General features: G+C 23.3%; 1 pseudogene across 1 annotated transcript; it reads right to left on the bottom strand.

Moving 5' to 3' along the window:
• Window positions 1–3,237: 3,237 nt before the first annotated feature.
• On the bottom strand, window positions 3,238–4,687 carry LOC107626680 (auxin-responsive protein SAUR32 pseudogene; annotated as a pseudogene). The gene has a single exon (XR_015905257.1). The product of XR_015905257.1 is annotated as an auxin-responsive protein SAUR32 pseudogene (transcript).
• Window positions 4,688–11,821: the final 7,134 nt, after the last annotated feature.

Genomic DNA, 11,821 nt, shown 5'->3' with positions numbered 1-11,821 from the left:
CAGAGAGAAAACAAAGGGAGGCAGACAAAGGATGGAAGAGAGAAAATGGTGGATAGTTAAGGAGCTTTTATAGGAAACTATTTTATAGTATGCTCTCTTGTTATTTATAGAAGTTAGGAAACTATATAAACGAGTAAAATCAAAATGTATTCAATTTGATTAAAATTAAAGGAATTCACATCCATATCAATTTTCTTTCTTTTTTTTTCTTTAATAATTGTATAGCGATTGTATTATTGTGAGTAATGTTCAGTTTCAAATTACTTTCTATCTATTAGAAGTCAAAATTCCGCTGCAAACTCAACACTTTTTATCCGTTTCAATTTTGAAGAAAAATAATCGAGTTAATAGTCAAAATTATCCCTGAAAGATACCCTGATTTTTATTTTGGTCCTCGAAAGACAAAATTAATCAAAATCGTCCCCGAAAGATACACGACTTGATCATGTTAGTCCTTCCGTTAGTTGGATGATGACGTGTCATGTTAAGTGCCACGTGGCATGATGATGTGGTGGGTTAATGTCACATGTCACAAGATAATTGGTTGACGTGTCAGATCAGTGACATGCACTTGACATGTAAAAAAGTTATTTATAATCAAAATAGTCATTGAAAGTTCAGACGTAAGTCATTTTCATCTCTAAAATTTTAAAAATTAATCAAATTAGTCCTTATATAATTTTTTTTATTTTTTCTTGATAATATTAAATTTGAAATATTTTTTGATACTACTAATTGTAATAGAAATGTAATTGACAAACAAAAAATTAGTAATTATATCTTTTCTTCTTAAAAATTTTTTCAATAAAATTATCTCTCTCCTTTAATTCTTTTCAAAATCTCTCTTATTCTTTTCTATTCTAAAACTTTTTTCTTACATTATTACATTTTCCATATATATATATATATATATAATATGTGCTCAAAATCATCAAAATTTATGTATGTTAACCTAAACAAAGTTATATCACTATTTTTTTTTCTACTACATCTTTTTTTCTATTACGGTATTACTTACATATAGGATGTCATAGTAGTGATATTAAAAGAAAAATTATATAATTTATCTCAAACATATGAAACATACAAAAATTTATTATGATCTTTGCATGTAGTACGCTTAAGAAGCAATTTGTTTAGCATATATAATAATAATAATAATAATAATAATAATAATAATAATAATAATAATAATAATAATAATTAAGCAACAAATTTTCTATATATATATATATATATATATATATATATTCCAACAAAATGTAATAATGTAAGAAAAATGTTTTAGAATAGAAAAGAATAAGAGGGATTTTTAGAAGAATTAAAGGAGAGAGATAATTTTATTAAAAAAATTTTAAGAAGAAAAGATTATACTAATTTTTTTGTTTGTCAATTACATTTCTATTAAAATTAGTAGTATAAAAAATATTTCAAATTTAATATTATCAAAAAAAATAAAAAAAAATATATAAGAACTAATTTGATTAATTTTTAAAATTTTAGGGATGAAAATGACTTACGTCTGAACTTTTAAGGACTATTTTGATTATAAATAACTTTTTTACATGTCAAGCGACACGTGGCGTGCTAGATGTCACTGATCTGACACGTCAACCAATCATCTTGTGACACGTGGCATTAACCCACCACGTCATCATGCCACGTGGCATTTAACGTGACACGTCATCATCCAACTGACGGAAGGACTAACGTGACCAAATCGTATATCTTTCGGAAACAATTTCGATTAATTTTATCTTTCGAGGACCAAAATAAAAATTGGAGTATCTTTTAGGGACGATTTTGACTATTAACTCAAAAATAATCTCATAATATGATATCAGAATTTTTATAATAAAAAAATTTAAAATTCGATTTTTAGTGACTCAAAAAAATTATATCAGACAATTAAAATATAAAAAAATTTTATGCAAAAATTAAAAAAATATATAAATAAATTTTTGTTTGAGAATGAATTAAAAATATAATTATTCATGTAACTTAATCATCAAGATTATAATTGGTGTCATTTAGTATGTATGAATAACTGCATTAGGTATATATTTTGATTTTATTTATATGTTTAAATTTAATTAGGGAGTCAATTTTTTTCCTGTTAAAATCAACTAATTTTATTTTTTTATTTTAAATTTTAAATTTTAAATCTTAAATTATAAATTTTAAATTTTAATTAAAATTTTTTTAAAAATAAGCATTAAAAATAATTTTATAATAAAATTAATTAATATTAACTAATTAAATATTAATTTTCTATATATTTGTTCATAATAAACTTTATATCGTGCTGTTTTTATTTTGATCTTGAAACGGTACTTATCATAAAAATATACAAATTAAGACAAAAAGAAAAAAAAAAAAGAAAAGAAAAAAGTTGCAAGCAAGAAACTTCTTGTGATCGCTACTCACCATTTGCAATTCTTATTAATTGAACCATTTGCTTTATCACTAGATGCATACGTATATGATGAAGAATAAAAATATATATATATATATATATATATATATATATATATATATATATATATATATATATATATATATATATATCCATGAGGGTAATTATATATTGGATATTTTAACGAAAATTTTTACTTTAGAATATATCACAAAAATAAAAAATCTACACAGACTAAAGATTTATTGTGTTATCACTACTAAAGAAATTATTTTTAGTGATCATTTTTTTATTTTTAGCAACAATAAAAATAATCATTGATATATTTACTAGTAATTAGACATTAATCGTTTTATATTTTGTCGTTAAAATACTTCAGCCATAATTATAGAATTGTATGCCAGTAAAAATAATTTTAATAACAATAAACATATAAATATAACAAAAAATATAATTTAAATAAAATATATAGTAACATTATGTTATTGGCACTAAAAATAATTTTTATTATAATATATATGTATCTATTATTATTGTTGTACAGTGTATACTGATATATCGTCAATTAACCAAATTTTACACCTAATCTAACCATAAAAGAGAATAAGAAAAATTTTTGAGCCAATAATTTTTAATATTTTTTATTATTATTTGATCAGAATAAACACTAAATTATTTTTAATAAATAAATTTTATTAATTTATGTGCGTAAATTCAAAAAAAATAAATACAAATTATATTAATTTATGTGTACAAAATTTTAATAAATATAAATACAAACTATATATTTTTTGTGTACAAAATTCTCTATAAATATGAGTGTAATAATAATATTTACTAATCATTCAACATTGCTTAGAGAATAATTTAGATAAGTATACAAAACAAGATAAGAACAAAAAGATGTTCTATAAAACTATACTTGATCTTGTTGAGATGATGATCCTTTGAAACAACCACCAAAATGGTTGTGGTGATGGTGTTGAAGGGACTTATTATTATTATTACTATTATTATTATTATCCCTATCAATAAGTTCTTGAATGTACCTAAACTCCTTCAAATGACAAGGGATGATTATGGTTCCTTGTTGATCAAAACCATACTCTTCTTCTGCCTCCTTAAGAAGCTGAGAAAACAATGGATGATTGAGATACATCACAGGCATGACAATCTTCTCTTGTTCCTCACCATGCCCTACTTTGATTGGCAAATACCCTTTTGGAATTATTGCATCTTTGTTATTGATAACTTTCTTCCTTTGATGATCATGATCCACTTTTTTTTCTTCACTTCCTAGCATTTGAAACAAAGATATAGAAGGACAATACCCTAAAAATTTGTGTTAGCTAGGTTTTTAGATATAAGTATTTTATGGTATATATATATATATATATATATATATTGGATATTTTGGAAGATATTTTATTTTGTATATAAGGCTGCGTTTGTTTCTAAGAACAGGATATAATAAGACACTGAGAACAAGATAGAATAAGACACTGATGGACATAGACACAAAATTTTGTGTTCTTGTATTCTATTTGGTGATAAACTAGAACAAATTATGAAAATCCAATTTATTCTCATTTTTTTCATTTAAAAATTTGAGATGAAAAATATAATAATAAAAAATATAATTATGAAAAATTAACAAAAATAATGAAAGTAATAATAAAAAATAAGTTGTGTCCTTTGTTAGTGTCTCCGTATCATTTCTGTCAGGATGGACACAAAATACACTAATTCAGTGTCTCTAGACACATTGTCTCTGACTCTCTGTTCATGTCTTCTCAGTCAAACATAATTTTATGTCTCTGTGTCCTTATCTCAGTGTCTTATCTCTCTAAACAAACGCAGCGTAATTGATGACAATCAAAATCAACCCTAAAAATAAAACTTAACCTAGCTATATCAATGGGGGAAAATTATATATTTAACGGGTGTTGATTATTTATGGCGGCACAGTCATAGAGGTGTCATCACCATAAAGAAGATGAGGTGAGATGGAATAATCTATAATGAAGAAAAGAAAAAAGAAAGAAAGAAAAAATGGATTAATTAAGTCGGTTATTTAATTATATAAAATGTATGACTTGGACTCTATGACCTACTATTTGTCTATACAAGTGGTATATGCTGAGGCATAGTCACAATTATATAATAATATTGTTAATGCATGCCTAAAAATAAATAATGTTAGAAAATTAATCTTTAATTTTCAGTTAATATTAGATAATTATTTTAAATTTTAAATTAGAAATTTTTTATTTTATTTTTTAATTATAAACTTTAAAATTAGTTAGTATTGATTAACTAAAAATTAATTTTGTATATTTTCTCATAAATAAAAAAGGTTTTGTGAAGAGAGACGCAATAATGCTTGGATGGTTTATATATCTCTTTTATTTCATTTTATTGTTATAAGAATAAATAGATAAAGAGTATATATAAAAGAGTATTAAAAAAATCCAAATAAAAGATTTTAAAATAGTTTAACACATTTTAGAAATTGTTTATACAAGTTAAAACTGTCCTTTTATATCTAATATTTTGTTGGTGTACATTTTGTAATTTCTCAAATTGTAATGTAATAACAATTCAAAAAATCATTTTGAGTTTGTCAGAAAAACAATTTTAACTTGTCTAAATATTCTTTCAGATGTATCGGATTATTCTAAAATCTGGGTTGGGCAATTAAGATAAAGATGGATATAAATGAAAATAGATTTTTGGACTAAAAGTGAGAAAAGATTTCATGTGTCACATTTTGTAATATCACAAATATGTGCAAATATAATTAAGCTTTGATGTCAATGCCAATAGGTGTACACAAATGTGTCCAGTGAAGTGTTCATTGCTTAATTTCTAATTGAGTTACGCAATTTGGTGTTTGAATGAAGCTGGGAATTAATTAGTATAAGTAAACAAAATCTTGATGATGAGAGTTTAGAAGGAAAAAGAAGGTGATATCACAACTCATACATACATGATACATGGATATTAAAATTAAATTTGACGTTTTTTTAAATTAAACTTATATTTAATTTTTTTTATTCAATCATGTTAGATATACACCAAAATCAATCGTTAAAATTAGTCACTAATATAAAATATATATTAAAATACTAAATATATATTTTTAAAATATATCTATATAGAAATACATAATGACTAATTTTATGTACAAATAATATTTTTGTTTTTTTATTAGTTAGTTGAAACTAAAATTCTAAAATCATCATACACGCAAGATGGGAATTAACATCTCATGAATGATTTCTTGATTATTGGATGACTTAACATCTTTCTTGATTGAGATATTCAATTTATTTATTTTCTGTGTGCAACTTTTTTCTCTTTTATTTTTTGGTATTACTCAAGGGATTTATTGTCGGCAGAAATTTCATCATACAAAAAACTTTTCAAAGGTAATAGATACTGGCCGAGAAACTATTTTCGTCGGAAATAGATTATTTAAATTTTTTTTAATTAATCTTGTAAAATGTTATCTCTCACTATTTAAAACTTAACTAGGATCAAATAAAAACTTGTAAAAAAAATTTTTTTATATAAAAAATATTATTATATTATTTTTAATTATAAAAAGTTATGTGTTTTAATTTAGTACGAAAATAATTATAAATTAGAGAATTTCATTTGTACATTTAAAAAAAATTAATACTAAAACACAAATTGGAGGACTGATTTTGTGTTTTAAAAATTTTAAAAAATTAAAATTCACGAAGAATATGTTTTGTGTTACTTCACAAATCGAATGATAGATTTTGTGTTTTAAACAAAAAATAAATTTCTCAAATCGAATGGTTAAATTTGTAATCTCTATATAAAAAACACACCAAATTTTACATATTATTAAATATTATTATAAACTCAATATCAAAATTAAAAACCGTGAAAAAAAAGGGTCTTATATGATGTAAAATCACTTTACAAAATCAACAAAATCAATTGAGAGTGAAAAAAAATTAAAAATTCTATTTTTCTTTCGATAAACATCCCTAGTTTTTCTTTTTTTTTTTTTGTCTTAGGTATAGGCTTGAGGAACCAGCCCATCCCAGAGCCCGACCGGACCCGATATTCTGCTCCATTCACAGTTTTAATTTTACACCGAAACTAGAGTAGCATGCAATTGTGAACATAGAAACTTTGATTAGTTGGGTTGGGCTATTGATATAAAGACTGGACCAACCAAGTTGAGCTATGATTCAGTGATATAATCAGCACCAATTTTTTTTAAATTCCAAAATAAAAAAATAATCTAGTTAATTGTAACTCCATGAAAACCTCAAAAAAAAAAAAAAAAAAAAAGAATTTATCATCAACGAGTATAACTTAGTGGTTAGCTATTCTATCTTGTGTATGTAGATTATTAGTAAGTGACAAATTTTTAAGTAAAATTTAAATTTATGATGAATTAGTGTTTAATTTATTAAAATAAAAAATATCGTAAAAAATAAAAAAATAAATCATTTTTTTATTTAATTACTAGTCTCCATCCGTTTTGTAGGTTTTATATTATTTGTTGCGGATGGACTAAATATTACTTGAGATTTTAATATTTTTAGAAAGGTAAGTACTTGAAAATTTTAAAATTAGACACTTTAGTTTTTCAAATTTTAAAATATATAAAATAATCTTCAATGTTTATGTCTGTTAGATAATATAGTTTATTTCTATTAAATGACTGTTGACGTAAAACGTTAACTTACACACATAATTGTTAAGTTTTTATATATTTGAACTAGACAATTCAGTTATTAGAGTGAAGTAAAAAATAATGCTAGAAGAGTTTAAAAAATCTTGAAACAGTCCTTAAAAAATTTTAAAAATTTCAAAACAGTCATTTTAAATATTTTTTATTTTTTCAAAATAAACTTAAAAAATATTCTTAAGTTAAAAAATTTATTTTTTTGGTATAATTGCTAATTTTAGTAGCACAAATAGTTTTAACTGCAACTTTATTTTGTGTAACATTACAATCAGTGAATTCTAAATCTTTCTAAGAAATATTAGATGTAGTCACCGTTAATGACTAACAAAAAAATTATATTATCTAATAAAAATAAATGTTAAAATTTATTTTATGTATTTTAAATTTTGTAAGATTGAAATGTCTAATTTTAAAAATTTTAATGACTGATTTGGATAATTAGTGTTAATTAAATACTATTTTTGTTCCGTTGTAATTGAATGAATATATAGCTTTTTCTTTTTTTTTTAAATAATATTTTTGGTCTTGGAAGAGTAAAATTGTCTTTATAAGCTGAGAAGCATTGTTTTAACCCAACTTTGATTTAATTTATTTTTTATTTCCTTTTTTTTTATTTTTTTAAAAGGGAGGGTAGTTGGAGTGCAAAACAAAATTGTCCACTAGTGAGTTGGGTGACATATGATTGTAATTTCATAACCTCGTCGAATTGAACATAACAGAAGTTTGTCAGCAAAAAAAAATAAAAAATAAAAAAACCAACAAATAAAAAATAAAAAATAAAAAGCTGATACCGGATCTTTGATAGATGGATTGCCCTCCTTAATTGGGCCCTCGTCTTTCAACACATTTTTTAACAAATATATATTTTAATCCAAAAAAAAAAAAAACATTTACATACAATATATTAACACATATTTTAATACCTTTCTAGATTTTGGTGTGATTTACAATTTTAAAGCCATTTTTGTATCATTAAATTGAATTTCGTTATATCAAATTACATAGTTACCTCACTTTTTGTATATAATTAACACAATTCAATTAAAAAATACACATCAAATAGATCAGCATCATCATTATACGAACTAACATGCAAGTCGAACATTCTAGCATCTTAATCACAAGCTAAGTTACCACTTACCATTGAAAGGAGCTAAATGTTGCATCTTCATTTTTCAACATATAGACTGATTAATTATTAATCCAACAAAATGGAAGAAAATGGCAAATTCAAAGTCATTTCTAACCATTTAGATTGGTTTAACGGTTAATTCACTAGTCTGCCTAACTAATTTTTTAGTCGAATCTTGTTTTGTGCATATAAATTATAATAACTTATTATTGGTCAGTCTTAAATAGAACTTAGATTTACAACGAATTAATCTTTGACTTGCAGACTAAAAAATACCATTAAAAAAAAATAATTGTAGTCTTTGATCTATAACCCACTTGAATGCGTCAAAGGGGTTTTATTTCAAGAGATGGACTATGGAACACCAAATTATTAATTAATCTTACACTACATATACAAAGTGAAGTATTAATTGAAATTGTTCAAAAGAATTATGCCAGTTTATAAATTATAAGTTTGTTTGTTATAAAACTACTTCTTTTAAAAATTTAAGTTGACAAAAAATATATATAATTAATTTTTTTTTATTAAGATGATAGATTAATAATTCCTAATTTCAAACTCAGATGCATTTTTTGCAAAACAAAGATCATTAGTTCATTACTACTAAACTAAGACCTTATGCACATAGTGGTTATATATCTTACATTGGTTAATATATATGTCTTAAAACACATATTTTAAAAATAACATATATCATTAGAACACATTTTAATTAGCTAAATCCTAAGATAATTAATAAAGTTAAAGAAGAAAATTTCGTTTAATAAGGCCTAATAGTTAAAAGATTTGGATTTTTTTTTCTCCTTTTCTTTGTTCAATATATAACTAATAGTAATTGCTATGGTCCCTTTGCTAGTTTGCTTAACTAATAAAAAAATTCAAAAATTAATATTTAATTTTAAAATTATAAAAATAAATAATTATTAAATATTTAAAATTTACTATAAAAAATAAATTAAACAAAAATTAGATACTAAATTATAAGTACCGTAAAATTCACCATAACTAATTTACTCAAAAATAGAAAAATTGATGAACAATATATGCATGGATAGACGAAGAACCTCAATTTCCTACCCAAACAGTATAAAGTGGGACTCCAAAAAGTTTCTGGGGTCACTTAATTTTTGTTCTCATCACAACAATTATTCATGGAAAAGTAGTATGCTTTGATGACCACAAAAGCTGTTTTTACGGGAATTCAACAACCATAACTTATGTGTTTTTTTTTTCAAAAGTCAAAAAGATCCAATTTCCCAAAAGCAGATTCTTTATTATATATATGCGAAGGTGGAATTCGGTAAACTTCATGGGTAACTTCACACAATTAAAAAGGTTGCAACAGATGCAAAAATATACATTTATTAATGGGCTTATAACTTGTAACAAACTTTTACATTTATTTATGGGTTTATAACCCTAATAATAATAATAATAATAATAATAATAATAATAATAATAATAATAATAATAATAATTTTGCTACAAATTCCTTAAAAGTTGTTTAATTATCTTAGAAATTTCTTTATTTTTGGATTTATTTATTATGTGTCCTAAAGACACATGTTAAATGTTCTAAAGGTACATGCTAAAATTATAAAATAAATTTTTTTATTAAAAATATAAAAAATTTAAATTTTTAATATATTTTGTTTTGTATTTATTAAATAAAAATATTTAAATTTTTTTATTAGTGGTAAACTTATCATGTAGACATATTAGCTAAACCTTTTAATTTTTTTATATATTTTTATATAATAAATACTTTAAAAACTTTATGTGAACTTTTTTATTTACAACCTTTCTACATTTAACACTCTACTTGTTAGCAAAATAATAATAATAATAATACATGTGACGCTTCATGAGGTCATAAATTTTCAGAGGCCAAAGTATGTAGACAATTGGTAACTGAAAATTTTTTTATCTTTTCAACCAAAATCCATGTTTAGAGATTTGGTAATTTGGTGAAATTCAACTGTTTTCTACTTTGTTTCTAAAATTTTAGAAACATATATTTAATTATTTAATATAACTCTATACACCACTAAAAATATTTGGTCAAAGAAACACAGGTTTTCTGAGTTATATATATTGTGAGTATAAAAAATTTTAAAGAAGATCTTGAAGTTTTTATACCCATTATTATTAGAAGTTAGCAAAACCCAAACCAAATACTAATTTTATTATTTTTATTATTATTTTTTTTAAAATTATTTTCCTTTCAATGTGAAGATTTTGAATTCCACATGTAAAATATTAATCTGTGAATGGCACAATGGTAAATACAATTGATAAAGGAAAACAAAAATACGAATTTGGATCTTCTAAATTTTAGATTTTCACTTTAGAGGATAAAGTAAAATCTTTTAACATTGAATATTTCCTCTCTCATGTTTTCTCTTGGTCCCACCTATAAAATAAATGGTGATCGATCATACATATTTTACTCTCTAAAGTGAAATTCAAAATTTAGAGAATTCAAATCCAAAAAAATCCAGTGGTGAATATAATAATGAGCACTGTGTTTATGTTATTGTTGTTCTTCCCCCTATGTCTTCTAGTTATATTGACCGTCTTCTGAAATCAAACTTCTTATTTATGGCGGTGTTGTCTCTTCTAATAAAGGAGACACTTCAATATACAATAATAATTCATTCTAAAATCAATTATTGATTCTCTTCATAAAAATAAAATTATATATTCCATGTACTAATACAAATAAAAGGCTTACTTGCCAACATTTTTGTACACAATGCATGTAAGGAAGCATATTATTATTTCATTTAGAATATAATAATGTGTTGTTTTAAGAGATATATGAATTATTGAAGGACACTTTTTTTTGGTTTATTCTCTTACAAGAGCTTAATGAATATTGAAATAAATTTAAACAGAAGGAAAACAAAGAATCTTGTATATATTTATTGTTTAATTAGGCTCTTAGATATCAAATGAGATTTTAAATAAACCTAAGGAAATTTTAAGAAAAAATGTTTTTTTTTTTTTCATGAAAAAACAAAAGGTAAATGCTTATGGAAACCCACAATAAAACATATCAATAATTGCAAAGATTCAATTCAGATCTAACAATATTAATTCAGTATATGATAATTAATTCATATGGACAAGAAAAGCAGGGAAAAGTATAGATCTATGACGTTACCGAAAATATCATCAAGTTAAGTGCTATGTTTAGTAACATGAATTTGTCATTCTGATTGATGGATCCAATAAATCACAAGCCTTAAATTTTTAGAGAGATTAAGAAGCAATATTTGATATTGATTTTCGATACATGATACTACTACATACTCCTATTAGTCCCTGCAGGTTATTTATTTTTTTATAAAATAATTATTATCATAACGATCAAAATTATGCATTGATTTTATCACATAGTATTGACAATATTTGAAGTAAACAAGACTATTAAGAAAAGGGTCTCATTCACTTTGATTCAAATTCATAAATCATAACTAAATGATTATTTAAGACTCATGACCATACCTTACAAAAACTGACGATATTAGAG

The sequence above is a fragment of the Arachis ipaensis genome, chromosome B2, assembly GCF_059453495.1.
Source record: "Arachis ipaensis isolate K30076 ecotype BB chromosome B2, ASM5945349v1, whole genome shotgun sequence".
In the NCBI taxonomy this organism is placed as follows: domain Eukaryota; kingdom Viridiplantae; phylum Streptophyta; class Magnoliopsida; order Fabales; family Fabaceae; genus Arachis; species Arachis ipaensis.
The sequence above is the reverse complement of the archived record's forward strand: the minus strand, read 5'-3'. Positions and strand labels throughout refer to the sequence as shown.